Source organism: Mobula birostris, chromosome 5 (genome assembly GCF_030028105.1).
Source record: "Mobula birostris isolate sMobBir1 chromosome 5, sMobBir1.hap1, whole genome shotgun sequence".
Classification (NCBI taxonomy): Eukaryota; Metazoa; Chordata; class Chondrichthyes; order Myliobatiformes; family Myliobatidae; genus Mobula; species Mobula birostris.
The window spans coordinates 88,395,847-88,409,918 of NC_092374.1; the positions used below are offsets into that span (position 1 = coordinate 88,395,847).

The window sequence follows — 14,072 nt, forward strand, 5'->3', positions numbered from 1 at the left end:
ATTTTTCCTTCCTTGGTACCTAAAATTTCGTTCACCTTGTTAAGAAAGTCTGGGTTTTCCTTATTCGGTGCATATATGTTACAAAGTACTACTTTGACCCCATTAATAAGTGCATCTATACAAATTATCCTGCCTTCCTTGTCTTTAAATTCCCCAAGCAACACAAAACTAAGTTTTTTGTTAACTAAAACCATTGTCCCATTTTGTTTGCTATTAAATGATGAATAGAATACCTTGCCCACCCAATCCCTTCTAAATTTCAGTGCTTCAACATCTTTAAAACATGTTTCTTGGACAAATGCAACATCAATTTGATTACCTTTAAGGTATGATAAAATCTTTTTCCTCTTGATTGGATTTCCACACCCATTAATGTTCCATAATATGAAATTAACCATTTTCATACCCTAAACCTCATGCACACATGTGAAAAAATATACATTGACCCAGACGGCTGAGTCTAGAATGCAATAAAATGAAAACTCTGAAAAAAAATCTGAACTCTATCCCCATGCTCAATTATTATCAACAAACACTGTAAATGCTGCACTCCCAAACAACAAGTAAACAACCAACATAACCCAAAAACATAGAAGTGATATATTCCTGCCAGATTAACTAACAAATAAAAGCAAACAGGCAGGATAAACTCCACAAAGAAACAGAAAAGAAAAAGACTCATGATATGGTCTGCAAAGTGCTGTGCCAGCTAGTAAGCCTAGCCCTAATCAGATGCTTTAACCAGCTCCCCACCCACCCTGTTATACCTAAAAAGTTATCACCACCTGTTACTGTAATCATATCCTGTCTCTCAGTCAGTGCCAGTGCCGCGCTTTTACTGAGTGAATTTCTCTGCTTATGCAGCAGTAGTAAAAAACTTGTTCTTTCCTTTCCACGTGAAGCGTAGAAGTGCTAGATAAGCAAGTGTATACCTCACACTGACTTTTTGCAGCATTTTCCAAGCCGTAGTAAATGCCCTTCATTTTTCAGCCGATTCTCTGGACATATCTGGAAAGAAGGAAACGTTGCATCCCTCCCACTCAACTCCTTTCCTTGCTTTGGCCACTTGCAGCACTTTCTCTCTGGCCGAAGAGCGCAAGTATGGAATTAGAACCAGCCTGGGAGGGCGATTCTCGCCTGGCCTAGGAGCCGAGGCCCGATGTGCCCTCTCGATCTCAAACTCTGCATTCAGTTCGATGCCAAATCCTTTGGACATGATTCTTTGCACACACTTAATCAGAGTGCCCATTTCCGCACCCTCCTTTAGACCAATCAGCCTGACGTTGTTGCGTCTGCTCCTGTTCTCCAGCTCCTCGACACGGTTCCACAGCAGGTCCAAGCGTTTCTTATTCTGCTCGCTGGCACCCACCAGTTGCACAGTGGTGTCCTGCACACTGGACAGGTGGCCCTGGGCTTCTGTCAGCTTCTCTTGAATGCCATTGATGGAGTTCTTCAGCTCCGTTGTCATTTCCTTAATCATAGATACATCAGCAGCCACCACGGGTAGAGTGGAACTCATACGACTAACCTCAGCCAGTAAATTCTCCGTGTTGGAGCCTTGGTTCGTCTGTGTCATTATTGCGGCTTGCACTTCGGATTGTGGGCTCTGTCTTGTAGCCACGCAGCTCGTTGTAGCGTTCTTAGAAGGTCTTGACATCATACAGAGTTATCTCACAAAGCTGTTATCAGCACTTTTAGTGAAGAAAACACTCACAACACGCCAGAGGAACTCAGCAGTCGGGCAGCATCCGTGGAAATGATGAGTCGACGTTTCGGGCCAGAACTCTCCATCAGGACTGTAGAGGGAAGGGGCAGGGGCCCTATAAAGAAGGTGGGGGGAGGGTGGGAAGGAGAAGGCTGGTAGGTTTCAGGTGAAAAACCAGTAAGGGGAAAGATAAAGGGGTGGGGGAGGGGAAGCAAGGAGGGGATAGGCAGGAAAGGTGAAGAAGGAATAGGGGAAAACACAATGGGTAGTCGAAGGAGGCGGAACCATGAGGGAGGTGATAGGCAGCTGGGGGAGGGGGCAGAGTGAAATAGGGATAGAGGAAGGGAGGGGGAGGGAATTACTGGAAGTTGGAGAATTCAATGTTCATACCAAGGGGCTGGAGACTACCTAGACAGTATATGAGGTGTTGCTCCTCCAACTTGAGTTTAGCCTCATCATGACAGTAGAGGAGGCCATGTATGGACATATCTGAATGGGAATGAGAAGCAGAGTTGAAGTGGGTGGCTACTGGGAAATCCTGTCTGTTGTGGCGGACGGAGCAGAAGTGCTCGGCGAAGCGGTCCCCCAATCTGCGTCGGGTTTCACCGATGTAGAGGAGGCCGCACCGGGAGCACCGGATGCAATAGATGACCCCAACAGACTCACAAGTGAAGTGTTGCCTCACCTGGAAGGACTGTTTGGGGCCCTGAATGGTGGTAAGAGAGGTGTAGGGACAGGTGTAGCACTTACGCTTACAGGGATAAGTGCCGGGTGGGAGATCCGTGGGGAGGGACGTGTGGATCAGGGAGTCGCAGAGGGACTGATCCCTGGGAAAGCAGAGAGGGGTGGAGAGAGAAAGGTGTGCTTAGTGGTGGGGTCCTGTTGAAGGTGGCGGAAGTTGCAGAGGATAATGTGCTGGATCCGGAGGCCGGTGGGGTGGTAGGTGAGGACAAGGGGAACTCTGTCCCTTTTGTGGTGGCGGGAGGATGGGGTGAGGGCCAAAGTGCAGGAAATGGGGGAGATGCAGGTGAGGGCATCATTGATGACGGCAGAAGGGAAACCACCTGTCCTTACACCTCCTCTACTGCCATGATGAGGCTAAACGCAGGTTGGAGGAGCAACATCTCATATACCATCTAAGTAGTCTCCAGCCCCTTGGTATGAACATAGAATTCTCCAGCTTCTGGTAATTCCCTCCCCCTCCCTTCCTCTATCCCAGTTTCACTCTGCCCCCTCCCCCAGCTGCCTATTACCTCCCTCATGGTTCCGTCTCCTTCTACTACCCATTGTGTTTTCCCCTATTCCTTCTTCATCTTTCCTGCCTATCACCTCCCTGTCTCACCTCCCCCACCCCTTTATCTTTCCCCTTACTGGTTTTTCACCTGGAACCTACCAGCCTTCTGCTTCCCACCCTCCCCCCACCTTCTTTATAGGGCCTCTGCCCCTTCCCTCTATAGTTCAGATGAAGGGTTCCAGCCCAAAACGTCGACTCATCATTTCCACGGATGCTGCCCAACCTGCTGTGTTCCTCCAGCGTGTTGTGAGTGTTACTTTGACCCCAGCACCTGCAGAGTATTTTGGGTCGTGAAGAAAACAAAGAGTTTCTAACTGCAGGACAGCTGTATCTGGAGAAGGCGGGATAAATATGCTCTAATTAATAGAATTTCATGGTGGGTTGTCAGAGCTCCGCTCATGTGCGGCCATCTTGCCTGACGCCCACATGACTCCCCCCTTCATAGAAATTTTTGTGCCTGGTGATAGCAAATTCCATCCTTACAGTCCTGAACCCAGTAATTATTACTAAAATCTGTCCTGCCATGCAGCAGCCGTGCTGCCTAAGCAAACCTAAGCATGCCTAGACAAGATAGAAAACTTTCCAGCTTACATTGTAGGCAACATTTTAATTGACTTGAATTATGAATTATAATAATAAACATAAGTTTATTTAAAAATGGTGCCTGATAGGGAAATTTCATGGTGATTTTCATGATCAGTAGCCCAAAATTCATAAGATACGCCTAAAGGTATTCAGGAAGCAAAATCTTTGTTGTCCAGTGTTATCAGAGAAAGGATCTGTTGGCATCTGAGAATGTCCAAGGAGGTACATGAGAATGATCCTGGAATGAAAGGGTTAACATATGAGAAGTGTTTAGTTGCTCTGAGCCTGTATTTGTTGGAGTTTAGAAGACTCACGGGGGTGGGGGGGGGGGGGGTGTGTGGTGATCTTATTGAAGCCCATCGTATATTGAAAGACTCAGATAGAGCTGATGTGGAGAGGATGTTTCCTATAATGGACCAGAGGGTACAGCCTCTGAATAGAATGACATCCTTTTAGAACAGAGTTGAGAAGGCATTTTTTGGCCAGACAATGGTGAATCAGTGGAATTCAATTCCAAAGAAGACTGTGAAAGCAAAGTTTTTTGGTATATTTAAAGAGTAGGTTCTTGATTAGTGAGGGTGTCAAAGGTTATGGGGAGAAGCAAGAGAATGGATTTGAGCTATGGTGGAATGATGGACCATACTTGATGGGCCAAATGTCCTCATTCTGTTCCTATGTCTTATGATCTTACAGGTTGCTCGATTGTAGGGACTGGACCCCTTTACTAAAATGGACTGCAGTAGAGTTCACCTTGTCTGGGACTGTAATCTTATTCCTGTCAACCTCAGATGAACTTTCACCACCTAAAACTGACTTTTCAGTCACTCCCATTTTCATCCTCTGTCCTAAGCTCATTATTTCCTCTTTTATAATACTGTTGCAATGAAGTTCAAGATACAACATCTCTTCTTTTGTTGAGGTATGTTGGAGCCCTCAGAATGCCCTTCACCAATTTCAGATAGCAAGCGAATCCAGTTTGTGTCTCATGTTTCCTGGTGTTTCTGATTCATTCCTCTAACGACACTTTCTCATTATTCACCAGCCCTCACCAGTCTCATATGCTGGCACATTCATTTCTGACCAGATTCCCGCGGGGTCCTTTACATCTTTGTTCTCCATCCAGCACGCCCCCTCTCCTCCACCAAACCTACCCATGCTCTCTCTCAACATCTGTTTCTACTTCTAAAAATTAGGGATAATCAGTTAACGATCTGGAAAATGAAGAAGTTACATTAACCCCAAAAACTCGGATTGTTGAATGGCTTTTGCTAATGCCTTTTCTGTTTTAAGACTTGAAAGTTAATTTTCTTGGAGAGGCTTACAGGACGTTAACAGGCTTCTCGACCCAATTGGTTCATGCTGAACAAAATGTCTAAGCCAGTCCAATTTGCCGATATTTGACCCATATCCCTCAATAGTGGTAATGTCTGGGGCCAGAGGGCACAGCGTCAGAATAGAATGCTGTCCCTTTAAAACAGAGATGAGAAGGCATTTGTTTTGCCAGGGGGTGATGAATCTTTAGAATTCATTGCCACAGGTAGCTGAGGAGGCCAAGTCATTGGGTATATTTAAAGTGCTGGTTGATAGGTTCTTGATTAGTAAGATTGTCAGGAAGAGATGGAAGAGTGGTTTGAGGGGGGAAATAAATCAACGTTGACTGAATGTCAGAGAAGGCTTAATGAATAAATGGCTAATTCTGCACCTGTATCTTATTATATCTCAGAGAATGAGCAATCTGGGGGTACCTAACAAAATGGCACTCTCTCTGCAGTTGGGATAACCAAATCAAATCCAAGTCCTTGTTCCATTCATGCGCATTTGGTTGTTAAAGTTCCTGCAACTTTCCCAAGATCCTTTTAGCACGTGAGCTCTTGAGTTTCAAGCGGTCAGTTGGTCAGAATTTCAACCTGTTATTGGTTTGACAAACAAGACGAGGAAGGGAGAAAGAGTGGGGGAGATGAAAAGGGTAATGGATAAGGGAAGGAGCCAGCCTGATCACTGAGACTGATCCCATTGATTCACAATTCAAGTTTATTTACCATGTGTATATCAAAACATATAATGTAATGTGTCAATTATGTTAATGTCCAACACAGCCAATGATGTGCTGGGGGCAGCCCACCAATTCCTCACATATTCCAGAACCAACCATGCTCTGTAGTGTTAACCATTCATTAATAGTTATGGGTTAGGAAACTAGATATGCAACTCTTAATTAGGGGAGGAGGAGAAGATGGTGGTGCGACGCAGCACGCACAGCTGCTCCAAAATGATATCATATTTGTGAAGTAGGATGCCGTGCACAATCCTGATTTGATGGAGACGGACGTGAGAAGCACGGAGGAACGTCTAGAGAAACTTCTGAAATGCCTGCTTCGCTGCTGCTGCTACTGTGCGATCGAGAATCTCCAGAAGGGAAGGCTCCAAATCCTCGGTTTTGCCTATTGCCTGTTACCAGGGCCGGGGTCGAAGCACTCGGCAGAGATACTGCTCAGTGCTTGGTGTTGGAGGGCTGGTTTGAGGCTCGAAGTTTTTGGACGGACTCAAGAGTCGGCTGTGGTCGGGTGCTTCCAGGATGCTGCATCGGCAAGTTTGCGGTGCTGGAAGCTAATGGCAGGAAGAGAGTTTCTCTTCTCTTCCTTCTACCATCTGCGTGAGATGATGGGTCTTTCGAGAGACTTTGAGACTTTTTTTTACCATGCCCATGGTCTGTTCTTCATCAAATTATGGTATTGCTTTGCACTGTTGTAACTATATGTTATAATTATGTGGTTTTTGTCAGTTTTTTTAGTCTTGATTTGTCTTGTGTTTCTGTGATATCTTTCCGGAGGAACATTGTATCATTTCTTAATGCATGCATTACTAAATGACAATAAAAGAGGACTGCGTGTCCTCATAATCTATAATCTATCTATAATTACTTGAAACTTGCACTGTATTGTCTCTGCACAAACAACAATGTAATTTTGTTGACCATAGGCCAACAACTTAAAGCATGAATTCTACTGTTCCCTCTGTGCCAATACTTAGTCTGCGCTTTTTCAATTTATAACACTGAAATAGGGGGATCTCTGTTGGCCAGATGGTCGATCCTTCCTTCCCCCAGTCCCTGGTACAGAGGTTCTTCCTTGCGATAGCGGGTCTGTGAAGAGAATTATCACCACCTTGTATCTGAAAATCTTTGCTTTTATGTGCATTTCTTATCAGTTCAAATGTTGCCTTTCAGTGTTATTGGCTATGGGTTATCTGACTGACCTGTAACATCTTATTGGCTCTGGTCCAAGCCAGCATCCACTTCCACAAGTGATAACTGGTATTTTGTGTCTCTTTATTTTAAATTAGTTACCAAACCAGTAGCCAGTTTAAATCACTCAGGGCAGACACAGACCCTACAGTCACAAACCTGCAAGTTATATCTGTAACTCTCGCTTCGGCTAGTGGCTTCATATAGGGGGTGATAACCCCCGGCCCGGCCAGACTTAAGAAATCTCGTTTGGGTGGATGCTGCGCGGTGTCCCCTGTTACAAATCAGTACCCCGAAATAACAAACAGTACACAATATGTGATTAAGCAATTAAGCTTTATAATTCTTACTTTGATTATATGGTTAGTAAAGAAACGAAAAAAAAAAAGAGCCCAATCTTATTAAACAGTCTGTTGCGCAATGTTGGCGCTCACTGATAAGTCGATCATCCACCATCGACCTCCTCCGATCGTCGCTGCCCTTCGGACCCTTGCTCCAAGTCCACCCCTTCCGATGGTCTATCAAATCTCTTCATTCGCTTCTTTTCTCCTCATCTCTCCCTGGCAAAAGACCGCAAAAATCTCTTATCCAGCTCACAAGAAAGAACAACAGCATTCGAAACCCCATTATCTCTAGTCATAACCCAAACATTGCTGCTACAGAGAAACCTTTACATTAACAGTGAAAGCCTACAGCATGTTACATACCTAAGCAAAGAACACCTCACAAATAACTTCTTATTTGAAAATGATCCTGTCATGGTCCGGATCGTGATCCCTTTAAATTTACCTTGTTTATGTTACGTTCCGGACCGTTGAATCCCGGTTTTCCCATGTCCCTCGGCTTTGGTGATTAGAGGCAATTAATGCTTGGCTGAACCGGTAGTTTATAGGCTCTGGCTTTCAGCCGTTCGGCGGGGGAGTGTCTGCAAAGTCATCAAAGGTACGGTGTGCCGATGTCATCTGGCCAGAGCAAGCCTAGTCTCTGCCGAAGTGAGTGCCGGTAATTCACCCTTCCTCACCTGAGCAACCCTGTCCAGTTACCTCGCCGAAGCGAGCCTGCAAAGTTTCCTCATCAAGGTGGGTCCGTCAGTTAACCCGCCGGAGAGAATCAGGAGCTGCTGTCTACTGTTCCCGAGTCGAGTCGAGAGCTCGCCACTACCCGGAGGCTCCAAGTCTAGTGCTGGCTTCGGGGGCATTCAAGTACCAAGTCAAGTCCTGGCCCTGGCGGTCTGTGATTCCTGTCCTACCCCCCTGTCTGAATCCCTTCTCTGCCCCTCTCGCCTCTAGCCCTTGTCCGCTGCCCTCGCCTGTACTTCTGTCTAGTTCTATTGCCAGAGCTAGCTAGGTACTGTCTGGTGTTCTTTCGTGTTGGTCTTGTCTTGTCTTGGTCTCCGTGGGGTAAGTCAGGCCGTCTTGCCGTTGCTCCGCGGTGGGTCATGTCTTGTCTTGTCCTTGCCTCCGTGGAGTAAGTCAGGCCGTCTTGCTGTTGCCCCACGGGAAGTCATGAGTCCTGGCCCTATGTCCTGTACCCAAGGAGGGATCCCAACTCTGTATTCTGTGTATCTGTCCATGGTTCCAAGTACCTGCTCTCCCAAGACCGAGGCTCTGTTTTTCCATGTTCCTCCTCTCCCCAGCCTATGTCATGTCCATGCCTGGTTCTGGGGTCCGAGCCCAGGGCAAGACCCAGGTACTGGGTCCTTGCCCAGTCCCTGGCTCGGAGTCCATACCCTAGCCTCTTCATGTCTGCTGTAGTTCTGGGGATCCGATTCCGAGTCCTAGCCCAGACCCTTAGTCTCAGCCTAGTCGTAGTCCTGAGTCCTTGTCCAGTTTGCTATTCCTGTTCCTGTCTTGCTCTCCTGGTATCGAACAATAAACTAAATTTAATTAACTTCACAAGATGTATCTTGCATTTGGGTCTACCCTTGCTCCCAATGCCCCCCGCCAGTATGACAGATCCCTGGTCCTGCAATTACCTGCAGTGTAATTTTGTCTACTTTAAAACATTAATCAAGCCAAGCAAGTTCAGTTCGCAAAATGGAAGACTGCTTCCATTGTCCTTGACCCTTTCCAGTTCGATGTTTTCTTTCTTATTTTAATTCCTCGATGTCAACATCTCCCCCCTTTTGATCCACAGGTTAATCTCGGTGGTCACAGGATGTCTGAGTGAATACAGTACACAAGGAACACCAGCATTCATGACTACGTCAAATAATACTGGTAAAGATACTAGCAAAATATTGTTGGCTGTAAACATGGATTAAAAACAATATCAAAACACTGTCATATTCAAAAATATTATTAGTATAAAAGCATGTACCCAATTTTATGCAAATTCTTAAGTTATTTAAGTTGGCATCAAAAACACTTACGAAAATACATTGGATAACTATTAAAACGAAGAGAAGAACAATAATAACATGCACATCAAAGGATGTACATTAAGTGGGAGAACCCAATGCCTAATGGATGATAGGAAAGTGAATTCATTGAGTTATTGAATGAGTGTTTTTTCACCCAGTGTGTTAATGCACCAACAAGAGGGGATTCTGTCTAGGTTTGATATTCTGTAACAATCACGATAGCACATTGAGTACAGAAGTTGTTGAGCCTTTAGCAACAAATGATCATAATATTGTTAGTCTTGAAGTTTTTTTGGGAGAGTTTATCAGTAAAAACCAAAGCCATTAAATTAAATTTCAGAAAGGCAATGTTTGTGCAGATGCGGCAAAGACTTCGGAAGGTAAACTGGAAGGAACTGATTGATGCTGAGTCAGTTGAGGAACAATGGGGTTGATTTAATGTGGTAATACACACCGTGCAGGAAATGTTCAAACCCAAGGTCGGGAGAAGCAATAAAAATAATAATCAACTGCATGGATGAATAAAGGTATGCATAAAAATTATTAAAGACAACAATATAAGGAATACAGAAAAATATAGTAATGGTGTTAACCGTAGGGCATATGAAAATATGAGAGCTATAATCAAGAGGAGAATTTGGATTGCCAAATGTCAGGTTTGGAGGAGCTTAGGCGGAGACAATGGCGCCTAACGGTGACTCCTTTACTTGCATCTTCGGAAACAGCTCTATTTCCAGCTTTAATTTTTCCCTTTCAGGGTTCTTTTGAAGACCCTGACCTGGAGTTACATGCTGACTTCAGTTCTTTATAGGAATGGGACCCACTCTTGGGATTTCACGACTGGCCGTTGTTTAGCACACCAAGGGTGCAGCCTAAGAGCTCAGCTCATCTCGTGGCTCTGAAGAAGGGTGGATCGAAGGTCGGGGTCTTGGCAGATCAGTGTGTCGTGGGAGTTGGAAGATCTATGGTTGAGTGCCCAGAGATCTGAGATCTTTGGGCACAGAGCTTAGAAAAAGCAAAGCAATAGACTTTTAACATCGTAAACCAGTGAGTTGTTTGTTATGTCTCCCTTCTCGCTGTGGAATGGAGACATCTCTTTCTCCCTTATTAGGGAGAGAGAGCACCTGTGGTATGTTGAAATACTGGTTGAATGAGTAGACTTTGGGGTATTGCAAGTCTGTGTCTTTGCTGTTGCTTTGCTGTATGCTTGAGTTCTCGGTTGCAGGTACCAATGCTTTTGTTTTGCTGGTGGGAGGAGGGGGGATCGTTAGGCACCATTGTCTCCCCCTGTGCTCCTCCAAACCTGCCTTTTGGCAATTTGAGTTTCCCTCTTGATTATAGCTTTCTTATTTTCATATGCCTTACAGTTAACATCATTACTATATTTTTCTATATTCCTTACACACGGGAGGGAGGGGAGCTGGGGAGGGACTCTGGGGTTCTAACATTTAGCTGTCATTCATTCTTTGCGGGCATTCCTCTGTTTTCGTGGATGGCTGTGACGAAAAAGCATTTCAGGATGTATATTGTATACATTTCTCTGACATTAAATGTACCTTTGAAACCTCTGAGGTTGAGAAGGACATTGCTGATGATGCTAAGATTGACCCCAAGAGATTTTTTTCAATACTTTAGTGGTAAAAGTCAAGGAGGAAGTTAAGTGTATTAAGAATAATAGTGGGGTGTTAAGTTATGCAGAGAATGACATAACGGATACTCTTAATTCATATTTTACTAAAGATGTTAGCAATATGCCAGTAAGTGCAGAGAAAAATAAGGTTGTTTTAAGTGACAGAGATCTTAGAACACAAGGTCCTGCTTCAGCTGAAAAGGCTGCAAGTTAATAAACCTCCAGGGCCAGACAACATGTATACAAAAGTACTTAAAGGGGTCTGTAATTATATAAACAAGCCCCTAACATGTATTTTTCAAAAGTCATTGAAGACTGGTGATATCCCCAAGGACTGGAATTGGGTTAACATTGTCTCAGTATATAAGAGGGGTGACTGCATTTAACTATGGTAACTTTAGATCAGTAAGCTTAATATGTATCATAAGTAATATAATGGAACAATAATAAAGAATGAGTTAGGAAAGCAGTTGATAAGAACAGACATGTTAGCAGAAAGCCAACATGGGTTCAGAAAGTGAAATTCTGTTTTAGAAATATTCTGTAATTCTATGAAGAGACAACTAAAATTTATGATAACAATAGAGTGGTTAATATCGATTACTTGGACTTTCAGAAGGCTTTTGACAAAGTACACCACACGAGGGTAATAATCAAATTATAGGAGGATTTCAGGGTAAGGTGTGCGAAAGGGTGCAGAATTGGCTCAAAAACAAAACAGTTATGATGAGAGGATCATTTTCACACCAGAAGATGTTAAGAGTGGGGTTCTGTAGGGACCAGTTTTGGGGCCGCTGCTGTTTTTAATTTACATTAATAATTTGGATAAGCACATAACAAATAAACTAGTAAAGTCTGCTGATGACAAAAAATTAGGGGGACAGGCTAATAACATTCAGGCAGGTGAATCAATACAGTTAGATCTAAACAAAGTCCAGCTGTGGGCAGATAAATAGCAGATGAAATTTAATGTAAGTAAGTATTACAACATAGGAAGTAGAAATATTAGGTATAAATACACAATGGGGGTTTTGAGTTAGAAAGTGCACTGTATGAGGAGGATTTAGGCATCCAGGAAGACTCATCACTATCAACATCTAGACAATGCACAGAAGCGAGAAGGAAGGCTGATAGAATGTTGGGCTATATAATGCACTCAGTGGAGTTCAAGTCTAGAGACATTCTCCTTAAGCTGTATAATACACTTGTGAGGCTACACCTTGAGTATTCTACACAATTTTGGTCTTTATTTTGCGTGAAGAATATGAAGGCACTGGAGAGAGTTCAAAGAAGGGCAGTGAGAGTCATCCCAGGTCCACAGGGTATAAGCTATGAAGAAAGATTTGAAGAATTAAATCTTTTTAGCCTAAGCACTTGTAGAACGAGAGGAGACATGATAGGAGCATTCAAACTCAGGAAGGATGTAAGTAAGGTGGATGCCAACTGCTACTTCAAAATTAATCCATCATCAAGGACACAGGGCATAGGTAGAGACTGGTTAAAGGGAGATTTCAGACTAACATCAGGAAGAATTTCTTTACACAGCGAGTTGTGGACACTTGAAACATAATACCTAGTTGTGTAGTTGAGAGCAGTACTGTAGAGATTTTCAGTCTAAGCTCGATAATTCTTTCAACACCATGTGAATAGGAATTTGGCAGGCTTTTTTGGACCTAATGGACTGTTCTTGTCAAAAATGTTCATTAATGTTTAAACCCCAGTTCCAAACTTTACTCCAAAAAGAATGGATTCTGCAGAACATCATTAACTAAATCCACATGATCTTTAATTGCCTTGGAAACTTCATTACATTATTTAATAATAGCTTCATTCTAGTAAGTAAGTCAATCCCGCTGTGCTGTAAAATGAAATGCATGATAAATGTAGAGAAAAAATGAATTACAGTAAGTATATATATATGTCTATTAAATAGTTAAATTAAAATAAGCAGTGTGAAAAACAGAAATAAAAAGTAGTGAGTTTTTTATACAATATCCATTCAGAAATCAGATGGCAGAGGTGAAGAAGCTGTTCCTGAACTGCTGAGTGTGTGCCTTCAAGCTTCCTGATGATAAGAATGAGAAGAGGGCATGCCTGGGTGGGGGGAGGGGTTGATGTTGTCCTTAATGATGGACCTTGCCTTCCTAAGGCAACGCAACTTGAAGAAGCCTTGGATGCTACGAAGGCTAGTATCCTTGATGGAGCTGACTAATTTTACAAGTTTCTGCAACTTACTTTGATCTTGTGCAGTAGCCCCCCGCCATACCAGATGGTGATACAGCCAGTCAGAATGCTCTCCACGGCACATTTGTAGAAACTTTTGAGTGTTTTAGTTTACAAACCATATCTCCTCAAACCCCTAACAAAATATAGTCTTGCCTTCTTTATAGTTGTATCAATATATTGGTCCAGGTAGATCCTCAGAATCTGACACCCAGCAACTTAAAATTGCTCACTCTCTCCACTTCTGAACCCTCTATAAGGATTGGCTTGTGTTCCTTCATCTTACCCTTCCTGAAGTCCGCAGTCAGCTCTTTGGTCTTGCTGATGTTGTGTGAAAGGTTGTTGCTGTGACACCACTCAAATAGCTGGCATATCTCACTGCTATAGGTGGAAGAACAGTTGAACTGGTGGTTTTACCAAAGGTTATGGTAATATTTGCCCAGTCAAAACTAAGTCCTGCAAAACATTAAAAACTGAAAATTACTTAAGAATCCCTTCTTGTAATGTGTGCTTGAAGTATCAATGTAATTAGTATCCTTCACCAAGCAGATTTCAGCAATGTACTGTCATTGACAGGTAAAATGAATAGAGAATAATCATAAGGAACAAACCTACAACCTGTTAACCGATTCTTAATGAAATTCACTAGACAAACCCAATAATCTCCTTCTTGATGACAAGAAGCCAAATTTACTCCCTTTGTAGTTCCAGACCTCATCACACAACAAAGGACTAGCAGAATTTGGCACTGCAATGGTTGTGGTATCAGTTATTGTCAATTCCACATTGGAGTAAGGTATATATGGAAGATTGTGGAGCTCTAGAGACACTGAGATTCATCTCAAACAACAGGAATTCTGCAGATGCTGGAAATTCAAGCAACACACATCAAAGTTGCTGGTGAACACAGCAGGCCAAGCAGCATCTGTAGGAAGAGGTGCAGTCGACGTTTCAGGCTGAGACCCTTCGTCAGGACTAACTGAAGGAAGAGTTAGTCCTGACGAAGGGTCTTGGCCTGAAACGTCAACT

General features: G+C 43.5%; 1 protein-coding gene across 1 annotated transcript in view; it reads right to left on the bottom strand.

Annotated features, from left to right (window-relative positions):
• Positions 1-13,457: 13,457 nt before the first annotated feature.
• Positions 13,458-14,072, bottom strand: part of LOC140197291 (chloride channel protein ClC-Kb-like) — a 108,423-nt gene continuing 107,808 nt past the window's right edge. Inside the window, exon 18 of the mRNA XM_072257228.1 lies at positions 13,458-13,499. The gene's annotated coding sequence lies outside the window, so the exon portion shown is untranslated. The remainder of the gene's footprint in view (positions 13,500-14,072) is intronic.